The sequence below is a fragment of the Lontra canadensis genome, unplaced genomic scaffold, assembly GCF_010015895.1.
Source record: "Lontra canadensis isolate GAN:19392208 unplaced genomic scaffold, GSC_riverotter_1.0 scaffold12, whole genome shotgun sequence".
Classification (NCBI taxonomy): domain Eukaryota; kingdom Metazoa; phylum Chordata; class Mammalia; order Carnivora; family Mustelidae; genus Lontra; species Lontra canadensis.
In genome coordinates, this window is record NW_022631006.1 from 14,885,484 (window position 1) to 14,905,203 (window position 19,720).

General features: G+C 37.2%; 1 pseudogene; it reads left to right on the plus strand.

Moving 5' to 3' along the window:
* The first annotated feature begins 3,828 nt into the window (after positions 1 to 3,828).
* The window catches only part of LOC116867396, a 37,221-nt pseudogene continuing 21,329 nt past the window's right edge, over positions 3,829 to 19,720 (plus strand).

The window sequence follows — 19,720 nt, forward strand, 5'->3', positions numbered from 1 at the left end:
AGAAAGGAAGTCTGAAGAAGTGACAGGGATTTTTTAAAAACATTACTTTTGAAGTAGTAACTGTAAAAACGGTGACTAAGTTCTTGACCGAACTGGTGCACACCAGGAACAATAGAATAAACACTTCCGAGTGCTAAAAGAAAATAACTGCCAACTTAAAATTCTATATCCAATGAAAAGTTTCTTTCAAAAATGAAGGTAAAATAGTCATTTTTAGATGAAAATCCAAGGGATTCGATTCTTTTCTTTTCTTTTCTCTTTTCTTTTCTTTTCTTTTCTTTCTCTCTCTCTCTCTCTCTCTCTCTGCTAGAAGACCCACACTAAAAGAAAATCTAAAAGGAATTCTTTAGGCAAATAAAAATTCATCCCAGTTGAAAACTTGACAAAGCAGAAGAGAAAGAAAAATATTATTGGGCCATTTTGAAGGAATAGTAATTATACAAAATTATAATGTCTTTATCGGTTGAAACACATGTAGAACTAAAATCCTAAACAAAAATTACTTAAGAGAATAAATAGAGCTCAAAGGTCCTGAGGTTCAAACATTATCAGATTTGGGATAAAAGTAATAATTTGTATTAGACTTTAATAAGTCAAGAATGAATTATTATATCTTGGGTATCTACCAATATGATGTAAAACTAGTTTGTCAATAGAAGTGAAAATGCTGTTACCAGTCATTCCATAATTTTAATACAATTTTAATACAATTGAGAAAATATGAATGTTAACTGGGCCTTAGCTTATCAATTACATATTCAATTGTACCTAAAAAGAGTAAAATTAAAGAAGTCAAGGAAGTCTCAGTATATATCATTGGAAATTGTCTCTAAAACTTAAGGTGTAATGAGATTTTATGATGTATTTAGCAATCTGGAAACAAAAGCACATCTCATCCTTTCAACATAAAGTCACCTTTCAATACTCAACTTCCATATGCATATTCAAGGATTCGTAAAAAAGCAAAGTACTACTAGTAGTCAGGATCCTAAATGCACAATGAAAATAATAAACATAAAATTTCATAAAAGGGAGTATGCCATGCTAGAATTATCAGGGAAATCTTCAAGACACAGGTGGAATCTAAAGTAGGTCCTGAAATATGAAAAACACATTTCATTTCTTGATAAAAATGTACTATGAAGAAGAGAATAGAATGCATCTCCTATAATGGCTAAAAAAGGAAAATGAAATCTAATACTACTAATAAAGATCTAAAAAAATAATAAAGATCTAAATTTGGATATTTACTTCACAGCAATATTAGTTCTTAAGAATGTGGAACTGGACAGGATGAAGGACATGGGTCTGAAGGTAACCTTGTTTGGAAAAGAGAGCTTCTTAAAGTTTCCTCTCACTTTATACTTTGCCACAAATAGAGGATCCAAGTTGGGAAATCTACCTGGATCCTTTCTCCTGAGAAGCAAGAACATAAGAGAACTGAATACCAGTGATATGATTAAGAGTAAAAAAGAAACCGTGCAGAAGCCACCAAGTATCAGATCTATGTCTTCACAAAATGGCTTTTTATTCTTATAAAATTTTGAGAGTTAATAATCTTACTCAACTTCAGAGGTTAAACTAGAATTATTTTAAGCAATGATTATTAATGTTGATGATTAATAAGAAAGTATGCAATTGCACTTGGGGGTCTTTATTTTATTCTAGTCTTGTCCTTAAAACACTATCACTATTCATTATAGATTGGCTCATGGTTCTAACATGTTGTTTTAATGTGCAGTTTTTTGATGTATTTATAAAAATTGTGAGAGGAAGCATGAGTTCTGACACCAGTCTCAGTTAACCATGGCTAGAACCATATTCACTCATTTGAACCATGAATTTATTATACAGTTATCACTATGCAACTGCTGATAATTTATCTAGATTGCAGACATAGTTTTTGGAGAGAAAAAATGATCATATTTGTTAGCTTGGAAAACCCCAAACTATGAGGAAATATCCACTCTCCTTAACAATACAATGCAAAAGCTATGGCTAAATGTGCAGCATGATAATATGAGTAAATCGGTGACTACCCACAGCCCCCATGGCTTATAGGACTGGGGAAACAAATCTAGAGGTAGGATGTACATTGCTGAACTGGATCCTCTAGGGAGCATGTAACAACTCTAGCGTAATTATGCAGTGAGACTTGGAGTGACAGCGATGGAATAACTAGCGCTTCCATTTTCAACGTTTGGCTATCTTTAAACCTAACTGTCTCTTCTACCAAATGTCTGAGAGTCTCTACAAAAATGTTTAGCATATTTTAAACCCAGCAACTTTACAAATACTTGGATAATTTTAACTCAATTATAAACTTCAGATACACTTTATAACTCCATGAATACAGTTTTGCTCCTCAAACAAATCCTCTGTGGCTCTGAGTCCCTAATTATATCTGGTTTTGTTTTAGATCTCAACTAAATTTTTAAAAAACACTTTCATCATGTTTGAAGTAAAATAATTAATGAAATTTACACAAGCAGTAATCTCTGAGGCATTGCTAACCAATCACCAAGGACGGCACACAAAATGTTTCTTAGAAGTTGCATGACAGCACAACATTCTAAATTCGGTTACTCCCAGAGAGTCTAAGGGAACATTATCAAAAGACATGGCTCAATGATTATGTAGCCCCAAGTAACTGAATAATTAAGTTGTGGTTTAACCCAATAATATCATTGTCCTGATTTACTATATATTGTGCAGTTTCCCTTTCAACGTAGAAGATTCAAGGTACATGAAACTAATCTGAAGCAGTATTCTCTAAAGCCTACTGTCCCAGACCTAAAACCCCAATTCCTCCAAAACTCAGTACTTACTCTAATAAGGTAAATCCAATATGCTGGCATTCCCCACTTAAAAAAAAAAATCCTATAACTAAAGATCAATATAAATTACAAGATAGCAAAATAGTAATGCCAAGGTCAAATTATGATAGTAAGTTATGGATATTTTTAATATCAATACTCTTGGGTTTTTTGCTAGCCTTGCACGTTATTGAATGATTGTTTTATGGCTACTGTGTTAACCCTAAATGTCCTGAAAAATCTTTAAGAATTGGCACTTAGACCTTAATCAGTGGTACCTGGAATATCAGACAGTGTTACCAGAGAAAGAGGGCTCAAGAATCAGAGGAACCAATGGTGAAACTAAGTTCATATTCAACCAAAGAGCAACTTCTATAGGGTTTATATATTGCTCCTACGCAAGCCCAGGATTGTCCCTAAGGTCTACATAGGAAAGAGTAAAGGACACCCAATTGCCAAGGTTACAGAAACATGCCCAAGAGGATTTAGGCATTTTCAGGAACCAAATCTGTCAGTTCCCCACACTTTCAGCTGATCCCATCTTCACCCCTTAGCCCAATAGGCTTCATTGTGCTCAATCCTTAGGTGAGAGTAGCAAGAAATTGTAACTGCATAACAGAAATAAAACTATTAACTATGAATGAAAATTCATAGCTTCATCTTCCTCTTGCCTCCAATTAGGAAAAATCCTGGCATTGCCTATTTGGCATTTCCTTCCTCTCTGATTTTAATCACAGAGGTGAAAGAATATTATGGAGAATGCTAAGAATGCGAGTGATAGAAAAAGAGGTTTTGGAGAGGTTGAACAGTTTGAAAGACATAGAAGAAGGAATGGGGTGTGGAGATATGGAGCCCTGGAGATGAAGGATTGGATATTCTTTCAAGTTCTGCAAGAGAGGAAGCAAGAAATGATACTGGAACTGTATGAAATTACTTTTCACTGTGTTTCCTTAAATGTGGCACCTCACCAGGACTGGAATTTTCAGGCATATCCCACACCATTAACAAAACAATGGGCCACAAAGACTCAGAGCCTGAATGTACCCCTGACCAGCAACCACAGGATTGGGTAGAGCCTATGAGAACAACAGAAAAGAAATAGGTTGGCTGGATAATAAAACAAATATAACCAAAGAAAAATTCAAGATGATGACCAGTATTCCGAAATTGTTCAGGTTTTTATTTGGAGTGGAACAATAATTATGCAAAATTTTTATACATTTTTCCCTTTTATATATCACTGAAATATGATAAGGTACACATGGTGTACCTTAAAATTAATACATAGTTTAATGTAGTTTTTTTTATTGCAAAGCTCTTATTAAATCAATGGTGAATCATAATCTACTGTAAACTCCATGAATATAAGAGAACTATTTTGTATCATTATCATTATTATTAACTCTTTATCCAGCACAAACTACTGTGCACTACTGTGCACAAAGCTGTAATGTAATAAATGCTCAATAAATGTTTATTGAATGATCACAAGTGTTTCAAAGTTGAAGAAAGTGATCAAATAGAAAATAACAGCTGTGGAAATTTTTCATTTTAATGTGTGCCACATGGGGTAAATCTGTTATAAATGTTACTGCATTTAATCCTCTAAGTACCTCAGCATTATAGATATTTTTATGTTAATTTCACAGGTGAGGGGAACTGCATCTCAGAGAGGTTAAGAAACTTGGCTAAAATTCCAAATTTGGAAAGAGATGGAACTACTTTCAAACCCATGTCTAGGGACTCAAAATACAAAGTCTTAACATTTTACTATTTTGATTCAAGAGAAGAATTTGGTAGACATGTTGAATGAAAATTTGAAGGAGGAAAGAAACAGAAGCAGACTCCAAGAACAGTATCTGAGTGGAAAGATTATAGTTGTAGTCAGAAAGCAATAAGGAAAGATAAGGGATCACATGAGGGGCTGTCCCAGCCCTGAGCTAAATAACCAGAAAAAATAGGGCCCTGACTACTAAGAAAATCAGCAGTGTAAACACCATTCTTCAACCATACAATACTTCATTCTAGATTCCTCATGAGGAAAGCGGGATACCACTACCCCAAATTTCAAATCTGTGTAATCCACCTACTTGAATTTATTATATAATTTAAGGTACTAATTTTCCAAAGAGTGATTTTGATCTAATGATCAAAATAACTTTCCAAAAGTGCTTAACATATTCCAAAGGCATAATTTGTTATATTGGAGGAAAGCAGACCTTCCTTCTAAATCAGTGTGACTTACAGACATATGTATATACTTTGCATTTATATTACATGAGCTAAAAGTGTCATGTTGCAGTTTACAGGTGTTATTTGCATAAAGGGAATTGATGCCAACCAATTCCTGTTAATGTATAATAAGCACAGAATAACAAAGAGGACAATGGGCCATAATCAATAGCCCTCTGACCAATTGCAAATAATCACCAACTAAAATGGTAAGAAATGATATCAATTCCTGTCTGCACACTGTTCTGCTCTGCAATTTCATCCATTCCACGGGACCTCTCCTTAAAAACTATGAGCCTTCCTTCTCCTGGCTACAATGGATCCCAGGCTTGATAACAAATTGTAGCTGTCCACTAGCTTATTACATCTTCTCAATGACCAAAAGCAAACCCATATTTGTGTAAATGTGCCTTTTCCTTGATAGAAGTTGAAATTGATTACACATAGTTAATCATACCATAGTGTCACCTCTACAGTCAGAAACTGTCATTAAGTCTCTCCTTAACCCACTCCAAACTCAATAATCCCAGTGGGTTCAGTGTTTTCCAATCAACCCTCTAATCATTTTCACTTTTATTCTCATTTCCTCTGGACCCTATCCAAATTCTCTATATCCCAGATCAATAACAGGATTGAAATTAATCTCACCACAATAGTAGTTAAGACTAAAACCACATGACCTATATTGGGAGAATCACTTCATATTTCCAATGCTTGCCTTTTAGAGCTTGATGTGAAACGTGTTATTAACTTTGTTACTTCATAATCTAGGCCTTATTCAGCTATGTTTATAGACTCTAACTGAACCACACCAACTCATATTCAAGTTCTGCTTTCCACCCCCTGACAGTGTTCTGGATATTTTTTCCTGAGTGAATGATACTGAAAGTGGCAATTAAAATACTAAGCTTAATTATTTATCTAAAATTTAATAATGCTTTAATTTTTTAATTAATTTCTATAGGATCCACATTAAAGTTTGTTTATATATACCTCATATATACAAATGTAAAATATTACAATCCTTTAACAAATAATTTCTAAGAGTGGCCAATCATAGAATCATATAATCTTAGAGGCAGAAGAACATTATGCCAAATTCTATTCCTTAATTAACTTAATTTCTAACTTAATTAACAGAGGGAAATAAATCCTCCATATATAATTTTAGTATAGCCTTTTTTGCAATGAGTTTGTTGCCAGAACACACATATCATGAAAATTACTGCTAAATCTAAACCAAAATAGGGAAAGAAAAGACTCATTAACATCAACATCATTAGACATGTAGATCCAGGCAAGTCAACCACTGTGGCCATCTGATTTACAAATGTGGGGACACTGACAAAAAGAACCATTGAAAAATTTGAGAAGGAGGCTGCTGACATGGGAGAGGCCTCCTTCAACTATCCCTGGGTCTCAGATAAACTGAAAGCTGAATGTGAGCCTGGGATCACCACTAATAACTCCATGTGGAAATTTGAGACCAGTATTATGTTTCTCTCATTGATGCTCCAGGATACAGATACTTCATAAAAAACACAATTTTAGGCACATCTCAGGCTGAGCCTAAAATTTTCTGTCCTGATTGTTGTTGCTGGTGTTGGTGAATTTGAAGCAGGTATATCCAAAAACAAACCTATAAGCATCTCCTTCTGGCTTACACACTAGCTGTGAAAGAACTAATTGTTGTCATTAACAAACTGGATTCCACGGAGCCACCCTTCAGCCAGAGATAACGAAGAAATCATGAAGGAATTCAGCACCCACATTAAGAAAACTGGCTGCAACCCAGACACAGTAGCATTTGTGCCAGTTTCTGGTTGGTATGGTGACATCATGCTGGAGCCAAGTATAAACATGCTTTGGTTCAGGGGATGGAAAGTCACCAGTAAAGATGGCAATGCCAGTGGGACAATACTGATCAAAACTCTGGATTGCATTCTGCCACCAGTTCATCGAACTGACGAGCCTTGGGTTTGAGGATGTCTACAAAATTGGTGGTGTTGGTACCGTCTCTGTGAGACTATGTTCTCAAACATGGCATTGTGGTCATTTTTGTTACTATCAGTGTTACAACTGAGGAAAAGTCTGATGAAATGCACGATGAACTTTGAGTGAAGCTCTTCCTCAGGACAGTGTGGTCTTCAGTGTCAAGAATGTGTTTGTTAAAAATACTCATCATTGCCGTTGGATGGTGATAACAAAAATAACCCACCAATAGAACCAGCTGGCTTCATTGCTCAGGTGTTTACCCTGTACCACCCACACCCAGTCAGTACTGGCTATGAACCTATGCTGGATTGTCACAGCTCACACTGCTTGCGAGTTTGTGGAGCTGAAGGAGAAGATGGATCCCCATGCAGTAAGAAGCTGAAAGATAACCTCATATTTTTGAAATCTGGTGACACTGTCATGATTGGTATGCTTCTTGGGAAGCTTATGTGTTGAAAGCTTCTCTGACTTTCCTCCTCTGACTCATTTGGCCGTCTGTTATTTCAAATGGACCATTGCTGTGGGTGTCATCAAATCAGTGGACAGGGAGGTTGCTGGAGCTGGTAAGGTCATCAAGTCTTCCCATAAAACTCAGTAGGCTAAATGAATATTATCTCTAATAACTGCCACCCCAGTCTTAACCAGTGGTGGAAAGTCTAGAACAGCTTGTCTCAATTGGCCAATTAAATTTAATGGTAAAGTCTGGTTAAAGATAAAGATGCAATATAAAAACTTCAGAGGGAAAAGAGGATGTTTTATCTACCGTTTTTTTCCTTGTGGCAATGTTAAGTTACTAGTTTTAAAAATAAGTACTTTTTAATGGAAACAGTTTGACCAAAAATCTGTCACAGAATTTTGAAACCTATTAAAGTTTAATGAGAAAAAAATTCAGTGTAAAAACAAAATACAAAACTATACATATAAGATCATCCCCCAAGTATTATGCTGAGTGAAATAAGTCAACCAGAGAAAGACAATTATCATGAGATCTCCCTGGTATGAGGAATTTGAGAGGCAATGTTGCAGGGTTGGGGGGTGGTTGGCGAGTAGGGAAGGAAAAAATGAAGCAAGATGGGATCAGGAGGGAGACAAACCATAAGAGACTCTTAATCTCAGAAAACAAATTGAGGGTTGCGGGGGTGAGGGGGTGGGTAGGGAGAGGAGGGTTTGGTTATGGATGTTGGGGAGGGTATGTGCTATGGTGAGTGCTGTGAAGTGGCGATTCACAGACCTGTACCCCTGGGGCTAATAATACATTATATGTTAATAAAAAAATAAAAAGTTTTTTAAAAAAGAATCATTAAATGTTAGAGCTGAAGGAAAAAAAAATCATCCCCAAAATCAAAAGAAAATGAAGGTAGTTAGATACCTGAATAAATATATACACATATAGAAATATAGAAAAATGGCTGAAGGTAATCAGTCAATAGCAGTAATTGTCTCATGATAATTTCAGTGATTTTTGTTTTTTTTTTTTCCCCCTAAAATTTCCCGTTTTCCCACTGTATGTGTGTGGTCTTTTTTATTTTTTATTTTTATATATATATATATATATATATATATATATATATATATATTTATATATTTGAGTATAATTGACAAACAATGTTACGTAAGTTTCAGGTGTATAATTTAGTAATTTGACAAGTAAATACATTATGCTATGTTCACCACAAGTGTAGCTGTACATCACTATTACAATGTTATTAACTGTATTCTTTAGCTATGCCTTTTATTCCCCTGACTTATTGGTTCTATAACTGGAAGCTCTATCTCCCTCCCTCCTTTACCCATTTTGCTCACCCGCCCACCCCACTCCCCTCTGGCAGTCATTAGTTTGTTCTCTGTATTTATAAGTCTGATTCTACTTTTTGTGTATTTATTCATTTGTTGTTGTAGTTGTTATTGTTTTAGATTCCACTGCACCTGCATTACATCTTTCATTTGAAATTAAACTACTTTTATTTTAGAATTTTGTAAATCCACAAAATTAATCATGAGTCTTTTTGCGTTCTTCAGGCTGTCTGCTTGTAAATCAAGGTATTTAATTGCATAGCTCACCTGAATCACGAATTTAAGACAATGAAATAAAAGCACCCTCCACTCTCAAAATTGTTATTTCTCCATGGGAGACGCCAAAATATCTGGCCCACAAAAAAAAGACAAATATCTGTAGAAAATCTTGAAACTATGAGGAAAGTGAGTTGGTTCAGGATGGAAGAGTCTAGGCCTAAAACAGAAAGTCCAAGAAAACTTCTGCAGAGTTCTGATTTCAAAGAAAAGGATCCATAAAAATCACAGGGATTACAGTGGAAAAACCTGAAAAACAATATCTGAGTCAATTGATGCATATCAATAGTAGTAAGTCATGTTGATTGCACATACTCTTGATATAATGTGTGAAAGTGGTACTTTATTAACATCTTTGGTCTTTTTCCCCCAAATACATAACCTCAGTCTAATCATGAGGAAAACATCATACAAATCCCAGTTGAGGGACATTCTTCAAAATACCTGACTAGTACTCCTCAAAACTGTCAAAGTCATCAAAAATAAGAAAAGTCTAAGAAACTGTCACAACCAGGGGGAGCCTATGGAAACATGATGGCTAAATGTAATGTATTCTGTATGGGATCTAGAACACTAGAACAGAGAATGGATAGTAAGCAAGTAAATAAGTAAAAAATAAATAAGAACTGAATATACTATGAAGTTTAATGATAATGATAATGTATCAATGTTGGTTCATTAGCTATATAATAGGTACCCTAATGTAAGATGTTAATAATAGAGATAACTAGGGGCGCCTGGGTGGCTCAGTGGGTTAAGCCGCTGCCTTCGGCTCAGGTCATGATCTCGGGGTCCTGGGATCGAGTCCCGCATCGGGCTCTCTGCTCAGCAGGGAGCCTGCTTCCCTCTCTCTCTCTCTGCCTGCCTCTCTGTCTACTGTGATCTCTCTCTGTCAAATAAATAAATAAAATCTTTAAAAAAAAAAATAATAGAGATAACTAGGATAGATCAGAAGTCTCTAGATTATTTTCATGACTTCTTTGTAAATCTAAAATCTACTCTAAAATGGAAAGTTTATTTAAAATTTACACACCCATACAAAGGAACATTGTACACAGTGTATCTCCCAGTGCTGACACCACTGACACCCCATCCTCAATGACAAGCTCTTGAAACAAGGATATTGTTTTTATCCACCTTTGTATTTCCTACAACAACTTAAAGCATGTCTTTTATGCAATTACAGGATAAATGTCTACAGAATTGAAAGACAAGAAGATCCAATGTCTGGGGTCCAGCTGACTGCACAGTAAGAAAACAAGTTTATGTTAAGATGCACTTTTTCCACTCCTAGCAATTATTGCAGAATTTAATCTTATTTTGAGAAAAAGACTCATACTAGTGGGCTGAAATTGAAAGAAAGAAATGAACAGAGGATAGCAGCCTCGGCACTAACAACAACATATAGGAACCTTGTAGAACCTATAGGCGTCTTCGTTTACAAAATTAGCTAACAACATCATTGCTTCACACTTGAAAGTCAAAACAGGGAAAACATATCAAAGAAGAAAATGCATAAGGCCTGCATTTTGAAGGTTGTTCTGAGAATTAGATGAGAAAAATACATGTGAACACCCTTTGAAAATCACCATACAAACAGCAGTTCTTAAATTTCCTCAGGTGTGCAGCACCTAAAAGTCATAGTGCTCCTTGGAGAACACAATGAATGCTAATATGTTGAATTGCATCAGAGGAACCATTTTAATGGCAGAAAATATGACACTGTAATGCAGTATGAGATCACAAGTAAAAGTACACACAACACACACAGACATGCACAAACACAAACTATTAGACTCAGCTTAATTGTGCCTTAATGATTTCTTCCATTATTATTCATTTGGCATTTTGTTCTTTCTTTTTCCTGTATCTGCTTGTTAATTGTATGTCTTCCACACTAAACTATAAGCCAGCATTGTTAATTCTTGTATATCATAGGGTTTGGCACATAATAGAATTTCATTTATTCAACACATGTTTCTGGAGCACTTACTAAAAGTTGTGAAATACAGTTAAAGACCAAGATTTCTGTTCTCCTGGTACTGGCATGGTGATTCTAATAGATCAAATGCTAGGAGATAATAGAAGTGGTGGGGAGAAAGGAGAGTTAGGGTAAGAGGGGATGGGAGTTGGAAGGGGAAACAGAGCGCAGTATTAAGTGGGGTGGCTGCACTGAAAAATGAGATTTGAGCAAAAACTTGAAAGAAGTAATGGTTGTAGCCAAGCAGATATCTGGCAACAAAGCATCCCAGGCAGAAAAATCAGGCAGTGGTTCTAAGGTTCAGCTTTACCTGGCATGTTCAAAAAACAGCCAGCAGGCCTGAGTGCACAGAACAGTGTGAAAGAGAGGAAGGGGGTTGGGCAAAGTCAGGGAGGACCAGGCCACATAGGTTATAGGACCTTATAAAGACTTGTGCTTTACTCTAGTCAAATGGGGAAAGCTTGCTGAGTTTTTAGAAAAAGTCACATCATCTAACCTACATTTTCAAAGGCTCACTCTGGCTGCAGTGTGGATAACAGACTATGTAGTAGCAACGGCAGAAGCAAACAGACCTCTTGGGAGGTGAGTGCCATAATCTTTGGTGGCTCTGACCAAAGCAGTAACTGTGACAGTGATGAAAATTAGTTGAATGCTGGCTACATCAAAGTAGAATCAATAGGATTTTATGAGGGATTCGACAAATAGTTTAAATAGATAAATACTGGCCAATATTCATTTGTAGGCAAATGTTATCAGGTGCCAAAGCCTTAATAAATGTTTATGGACAAAGAAGCTTAAAAAAAAATCTGCTGTATTAATACTATGTCTATTACATTTCTACTATTTTGACAATGACTAATTATTGGTGTTTATGCTTAGAATATTAGCACCCGGCTTGCAGACTCTGAGGGCTTCTTAGGGACAGAGCTTGAGACCCACTGAGCTGCACAAAAGTGAGGAATGATGATGATGATATTGAAATTACCTTTCATGGTTGCGGTGAGAGGCATCTAATTTGTGGAAAAGCATGTCGTCATCTGATTGCAGCCCGATGTTGGGGAGTGCATCTGGAGCCTGGCAGGTGACAAGGCTCATAGTGCTAGTCCTGGATCTGATTCTACTTACCAATCAATACCACTTTCTGGTGCTCATTATTTTGATAAAGATATTAGCAAAGCAACAGTAAAAATTAAAGTGCTCCATAATCCTCAGCACCCACCATTAACTTCTGAAATATTATTGCACGTTAGCTTTTACTGTTACTTTACAAAAGCACTTACTGAAAGGCTGGGGAAGCCAAAAAAAAAAAAAAATCTGCTGGTAGTAAAGGGGAGGATGATTGCCTCTTTGCAGACTGTGACAATCCCTTCCTCAAGGCAATAGGGGGCACAGAGATCTTCTGAGTCTCCCTTTTTCTGAGCTTGACTAGAAAACTGGTAGATATGTGAGGGACAGAACATGCCCCTCCAAAGATCCAAAATGCGTGAGACATCTCCCCATGTCTTTCTTCTCTCTGCCTTCAGTGGCCTCCCAGGGATCCAAGCCAGCTCACAGAAAAGTCACTGAGATGAGCTGCCACATGTCACGTGCTCTCTGTTGCGGGGATGCCTGCTACCGGCGTATGGTGCAGAATGGCACTTGGTCCACCTGTTAGCTGTCAGGTGGGGACATTGTTTTATTTCCTTGGGAGATACAGGAAGCATATTTCCTCAGGAGGGAGGGGGAGGATCTTGGCATTTGGGGTATGTTCAGTTTCCCCAAATCAGCCGCCAGCAGCCGCAGCAGCCTCCCTCTCTCATTCCGTGCCTGATTCCCGGTCATGCTGAGAATGTAAGGCCCAGTTTTTTCTCTCAACAAAATGGTATCCCTCTATATAAACTCTTCCTCACAGGGCCTTTCTGCAGACAAATGAAATAATGTCATCTGTTCAATACAAGCCTGTCCCTACCCCCCCACCCCCCACAACTCAATGAAAGATGCTATGTGTTATGACCAAGCTTTCTCTTCCGCTGAATTCAGAAACCGCTGCTCACAGTGCTTCCTATGTTTATTCACGGTGCTATCACATGGGAAAGTCGAGGCCTGGGCATTTGCATTTCTCCTGTGGTTCCACTCTTCTGGCCAAGAAACACATGAAGAAGGGTCTTCACTGGCCCAGAGCCCCTGCTAGGATGGCATTCATGCCCACCCATCACGGACAGAGAAAGCTCGGCGCAAGAAGGCTCGGCTCTCATAAAGAGTTCTGCCAGATTCAGAAAGACGCGGCTTTTTGTTCGGCACCATAGGACCCTGTGTGACACTCCACGGCCTGGGCTCGGGACTGTCACAGCAGCCTTTCACAATTCAAAGAGGAAAGGAAAATAGCCTGCCTTTGAGCATCAGAGATGTGGGAGAAGCGGGAATCAAATCATGAATAAATAAATAAAAACACCAACAGCTGTGATATTTAAAACAGACAATCACTATAACAGCAAATGACAACCCTGCAGCCCGCAGAATCTGCTAATAAACTGTCTGCTGTGACTGTTATTAAAGATAAACTTATGAGCCATGATTATTCAACCATTAAACCTAAGTGGAAATCAAAGAAAGAACGGTGTCAGATGATAGATTTGGTGCTGCGTGGCCTAGGAAAATTACTCATCAAATTTGAATCCTGATGTCTCTGTCCTCTAAGGATTGGTCCCTTGAAATCTGGGCACTATTTATGCAGAAGCTTTCTTCTCTTTTTCCTTTAATTATAATTTTAGTTTGCTAATGTGCGGCTTTTTGTTTCCAATAAATTGCCATGATAAACCATCTCTCTCATTATCCCTAGAATAATGGGAATGCCATTCAGTTCAGCAAGGGCACAGCTATTAGAAGGCAAGACTCTAAGACCTTCCTCAGAGCCCCCTCCCGACAGGAGCACCTACAGTTTCAAGACCGATGTTCAGAAAGCTGCCAAGGAGTCTGGATTGTGGGGGGCTTGTCGACGTATTAGGTAATTTAACCTAACAAGAATCCGGCAGAAGTCAGCCAATTCCCGTTTCACTGGGATCTCCATCACTGGCACGGCTATTACAGTCAGTGACACGGTTAATAGGAAGAGTGGCTTATTATGGCAGAAACAATATTATAGAATAAGATTATTATATGAGTGTGCCATTTTGAAGACATAAAAGGATGACCCAGATTGAAAATAATCTCCAGTTAATGTCCTATGTTATTATTATACACAGGATGCGGCAGAGCATAACGGTGGAATCAGAGCTATTCAATCTGGTAGGATTTTCAAGGGTTGCCTTTCAAATCTCTTTTTGATATTAATACTTCCTAAGAGCTTTGAATGAGGAATTTGAAGTTATCCTCAATAATCAGGGTAATGGTATTTTTTTAAAAAGTAAGAAACACAACATAGCTACTAAATTGGCACAATCTAGAAAGGTACAAAGTGTATGATAGGTCAAGGAGATAAAGAGACAAAAAAATTCATCTTTTTTTAAGATCCTGCAGTTTTTTTCTGTTTTTGACCTTTTCACCTCACCCACCTGAGTGTCTCCATATCATGCTCCCCTTCTCTGAGAAACTTACTGTGGGTGGAGGTCCCTCTGCTTCGTGCTCTCACATGCGAAGTAAATGTGCTTGCTGGGCCCATACCACGTACTCACCAGATGTTGAAAGAATAAATTAATAAATGGCCTAAGCACTTAGATACAGGCCTGATTCTCAAATTATTCCGGGTTAAGGAACCAACTGGGAAAATCAATGATGTTTATAGCACATATGAAATAGAAGTCAAGGGGCCGGCTACCAGCTACATCCAAGGAGCATGAGGATGAATTAAGCCCACAAGAAGTGTGGACCAGGGATGCAAAGTGTTGGTGCTGGAACTATGGAGTGACAATCACACAAGTAGCATTTATCCTGAATTCATGGACACCTTCGGGAAACTGGAAGACAGTGATTCTCATACCTGGTTGGACTTTAGAATCACCTGCAAAGTTTTTTTTTTTTTTTTTTCCTTTCCCATTTGAATTCCCAGATCATCTTCCCGACCAGAGAAATAAGAATGTCCAAGAGAGGGCACCCATGAATCTCTCTTTATCTCTGATGACAACTACTGAAGTGGTGACTTGCCCTCTACCTGAACGTCACCTACTCCGTGGTCCCCCTTGTGAGAGGGATGAGTTCCCTGAAGTAGCCTGCTACTGTTATCGCAGCAAAACTAAGCTTAACCTAAACATCTCCCTAATAACATGGCTGAAGTAGTACTCAGAACGATGGAACTCAGTCATACGCTCAATCCCTGAGTATCACAAAATAAAAGTGGAGCTGAAATAAGCCTCTTTCGATTCAATAGGTAAATGCTATAGTATGATGTAGGAAATAACCAAAAGCTTATCTTTTATACATTGGGCATTTTATAATGAAAATTTGCTCAGAAGTAGAGCCACATTCTGTCTCTAAAGAGACCCTCCTGCTCCCAGGGACCCTGCAGCAATCTGAAATGCTATTTTCCTCTTGTGATGTGAGAGCAGAAAGTGCCCTGCTCTCATGACAGATGGGTTTCTTTAAAGTTGCATGAACTTGGAATTTTTTACGTAGTGGAGCTGATGAGTTCACTAAAGAAAACATGGCATGAGTTTTGTTTGCATTAAAAATATATGTTTAAGCTTTTATTTAAATTCCATTTAGATAACATACCGTGTGCATTTAAAAAAATATTTAGAGTTTCTGAAATTGCCTCTGAAAGTATCTGTTTTATCTGGGTTTTTAATACTGTAGAACTGTCTAATAACTAACTTGTTTTTATGTGGGCTTAGGCATTATGCTATCCTCGGAGACACAAAACCGCATGTAACAAAACTCTGCTGTAGCCTAGAAATTATTAGAAAACTAGTCACACTGAAATTTTGGAAAAAAGGACACATCGGCTTTATGAGAAAACCATGTTTCTAAAAACATAATTTAATCGTGGTTATTACATGCTAAAGTCAACAGTTTCTAACATGGATGCATCATTATTCTAAAAATGAAAAAGAATATGATGTGTTATACTTCATACCAAATTTTTAGAAATGTGTAAATTCCTTAACATGAGTCATGCTGTTAAACTTGCATTTAGATGAAAGTTTTATTTCCCAACTTCTATTTGCATGAGCCATTTAATTGTATCCTCCTCATTAAGGAGAAAGTCTTTTTAAAATTATGTATGGGAAATTAAGCAAGAAAGCAAATATTCACTATTGTTGTTATCCCCATTTTACAGATGGAGAAAATGGGCTCAGGGATATAAAGAGTTCTGTCCAAGGTCACACAAGGAGTGAATGACAGAAATGGAAATTCAATTCACATTTTCTGTCTCCCAAGTCATTTTCATCAGACCATGAATACAAAGAAACAGCTTGCAAATGTTAATGAACAATTCCCTTTGGTTCCATATAAAGTAGAGCCAAAAATGTCATTTCGTAGGGACCAGAAATGAATTCTTGACCCAAAACAGAATTGCCATAAATTTCTATCCAAAATTCAGAGTATATTTAGACCAAAGACAGCAATAATGGCATTTTCGCCTATAGTGGTTTAAAAAAAAAGGAAAAGAAAAGAAAAAAGTTTCCCAACAAAGCTATCTTTTGCTTTGAGCAAGAGTTATGAGTCAGTTAGTCTTTGGGTGAAAGGAAATGAAAAATTCATCACCTGGGATGACTGACTGTTCATAGGAAAGGCCTTACAATCAAGAAGCAACTACAGTCTGTATGTGGTAAACCCTCATCTTAAAGCTATAAGTAAACAAGGTGAGTATCAGATTCTTCTCACTAAATAACTTGGGAAAGTGGAATGGGGAGGGAAGCAGAAAAGAATTAAGACCTGCACCAGAGCAGGGCACTTTGCCAGAGGTATTTGGTACATGGTTTTGGGGAAGATGCTTATTCTCTCCCTCTTTATGTTTCTTTTCATATAGATGACTGTGTGTTAGTGTTAAATCCTGGTCTCCTTATATCCCTTCATTCACTCCAAAATGGAGTGAATGGAAAGAGAAATTGGGCGAGCATAGCTAGTCAGTCTTCCTCTTCTCTGTCTTTTTTTTAAAAAAACATATAATGTATTATTTTTTTCAGGGGTACAGGTCTGGGATTCATTAGTCTTACACAGCACACAGCACTCACCATAGCACATACCCTCCCCAGTGTCCATCACCCAGCCACCCTGTACCTCCCACTCCCCTCCCCTCCAGCAACCCTCAGTTTGTTTCCCAAGATTAAGAATCTCTTATGGTTTGTTGACTTCTCTGGTTTCATCTCGTTTCATTTTTCCTCTCTTCCACTATGATCCTCTGTCTTGTTTCTCACATTCCTCATATCAGTGAGACCATAAGATAATTGTCTTTCTCTGATTGATTTATTTCACTTAGCATAATACCCTCTAGTTCCAGCCACGTTGTTGCAAATGGCAAGATTTTGTTTCTTTTGATGGCTGCATAGTATTCTATTCTATCTCTATATATATACATACATATATATATATATATATAATATTCCATTGTATGTATATCATATATATGTGTGTGTGTGTGTGTGTGTGTGTGTGTGTGTGTGTGTCACATCTTCTTTATCCATTCATCCGTTGATGGACATCTATGCTCTTTCCATAGTTTGGCTATTGTGGACATTGCTGCTATAAACATTCAAGTGCACGTGCCCCTTTGGATCACTACATTTGTATCTTTAGGATAAATACCCAGTAGTGCAATTGCTGGGTCGTAGGGTAGCTCTGTTTTCAACTTTTTGAGGAACCTCCATGCTGTTTTCCAGAGTGGCTGCACCAGCTTGCATTCCCACCAATACTATAGGAGAGTTCCCCTTTCTCCACATCTTCACCAACATCTGTTGTTTCCTGACTGGTTAGTTTTAGCCATTCTGACTGGTTGAGGTGGTATCTCCCTGTGGTTTTGATTTGTATTTCCCTGGTACTGAGTGATGTTGAGCACTTTTTCATGTGTCTGTTGGCCACTTGGATGTCTTCTTGCAGCAATGTCTGTTCATGTCCTCTGTCCATTTCTTGATTGGATTATTTGTTCTTTGGATGTTGAGTTTGATAACTTCTTTATACATTTTGGATACTAGCCCTTTCTCTGATATGTCACTTGCAAATATCTTCTCCCATTCTGTCACTTTTCTTTTGGTTTTGTTGACTGTTTCCTTTACTGTGAAAAAGTTTTTTTATCTTGATGAAGTCCCAATACTTCATTTTGCCCTTTCTTCCCTTGCCTTTGGCAATGTTTCTAGGAAGAATCTGCTATGGCTGACGTAGAAGACATTGCTGCCTGTGTTCTTTTCAAGGACTTTGATGGATCTCACATTGAGGTCTTTCATCCATTTTGAGTCTATTTTTTGTAGGGTATAAGGAAATGGTCCAGTTTCATTCTTCTACATGTGTCTGTCCAATTTTCCCAACACCATTTGTTGAAGAGATTTTTTCTTTTTTTTTGAGACTGTCTTTTTTCCCACTGGACATTCTTCCTGCTTTGTCAAAGATTAGTTGACCATACAGTTGAGGATCTATTTCTGTGCTCTCTATTCTGTTCCATTGATCTATGTGTCTGTTTTTGTGCCAGTACTATACTGTCTTGATGATTACAGCCTTGTAATAGAGTTTAACATCTGGAATTGTGAAGCCGTCAGCTTTGGGTTTTTTTTGTTTGTTTGTTTTTTTGTTTTTGTTTGTTTTGTTTTGTTTTTTTCAACATTCCTCTGGCTATTTGGGTCTTTTCTGGTTCCAAAAGATCTGTCCACAATGATCATGAGCTCCTAACTGTACTCTATCATGAATAGACCTCTCTACTAAGAGGCCCTGTCCCCTGATTAGAGATGTCTCAGGTGAATTCTCTGAGAAGCAGACTCGGAAATAAAGATTAATCTCAGGATTTGAATAGGGACCCTTTTCATAATCTGAAGACAAGACCAAATTTTTATGTCAATTTCTAAGACCACCAAACTTATAAATTAATCCTTCTATATTTCCTATAATTGTTCACTTAGGAAATAGTATATATTTTTAATTTTTTAAAAGATTTTATTTATTAGAGAGAGAGAGGAGGAGTAGAGGCAGAGGGAGAGGGAGAAGCAGACTCCCTGCTTCCTCAGGATGAGCCTGACATGGGGCTCATCCCAGGAACTGTGATCATGACCTGAGCCAAAGAAAGACGCTTAACTAACTGAGCCACAGAGGTTCTCTGAACAATAGTATATTTAATCTAAAACCTGGTGAAAGAATTTAGTAAAGGATAAGTATGTGTTCAAACATGTATGGTAACCATTAAAACACATTTGTGTCTGCGGTGCCAAGACATTTCAATGGAAAAAGGATAATCTATTCAAAAATGGTGCTGGGAAAACTAGATATCAACATGCAAAAGAATGAAGTTGGATCCCAATCTTACACCAAGATACAAAACTTATATGAAAAAGATCACAGGTCTAACTATAAGAGCTAAAACTATAAAATTCTCAGAAGAAAATATGAGAATAAATCTTTTTTACCTTAGGCTATGCAATGGTTTCTTAGACATGACACCAAAAGGACAATTGACAAGAAAAAAACAGATAAATTAGACATCATCAAAATGCAAAACTTTTGTGCTTCA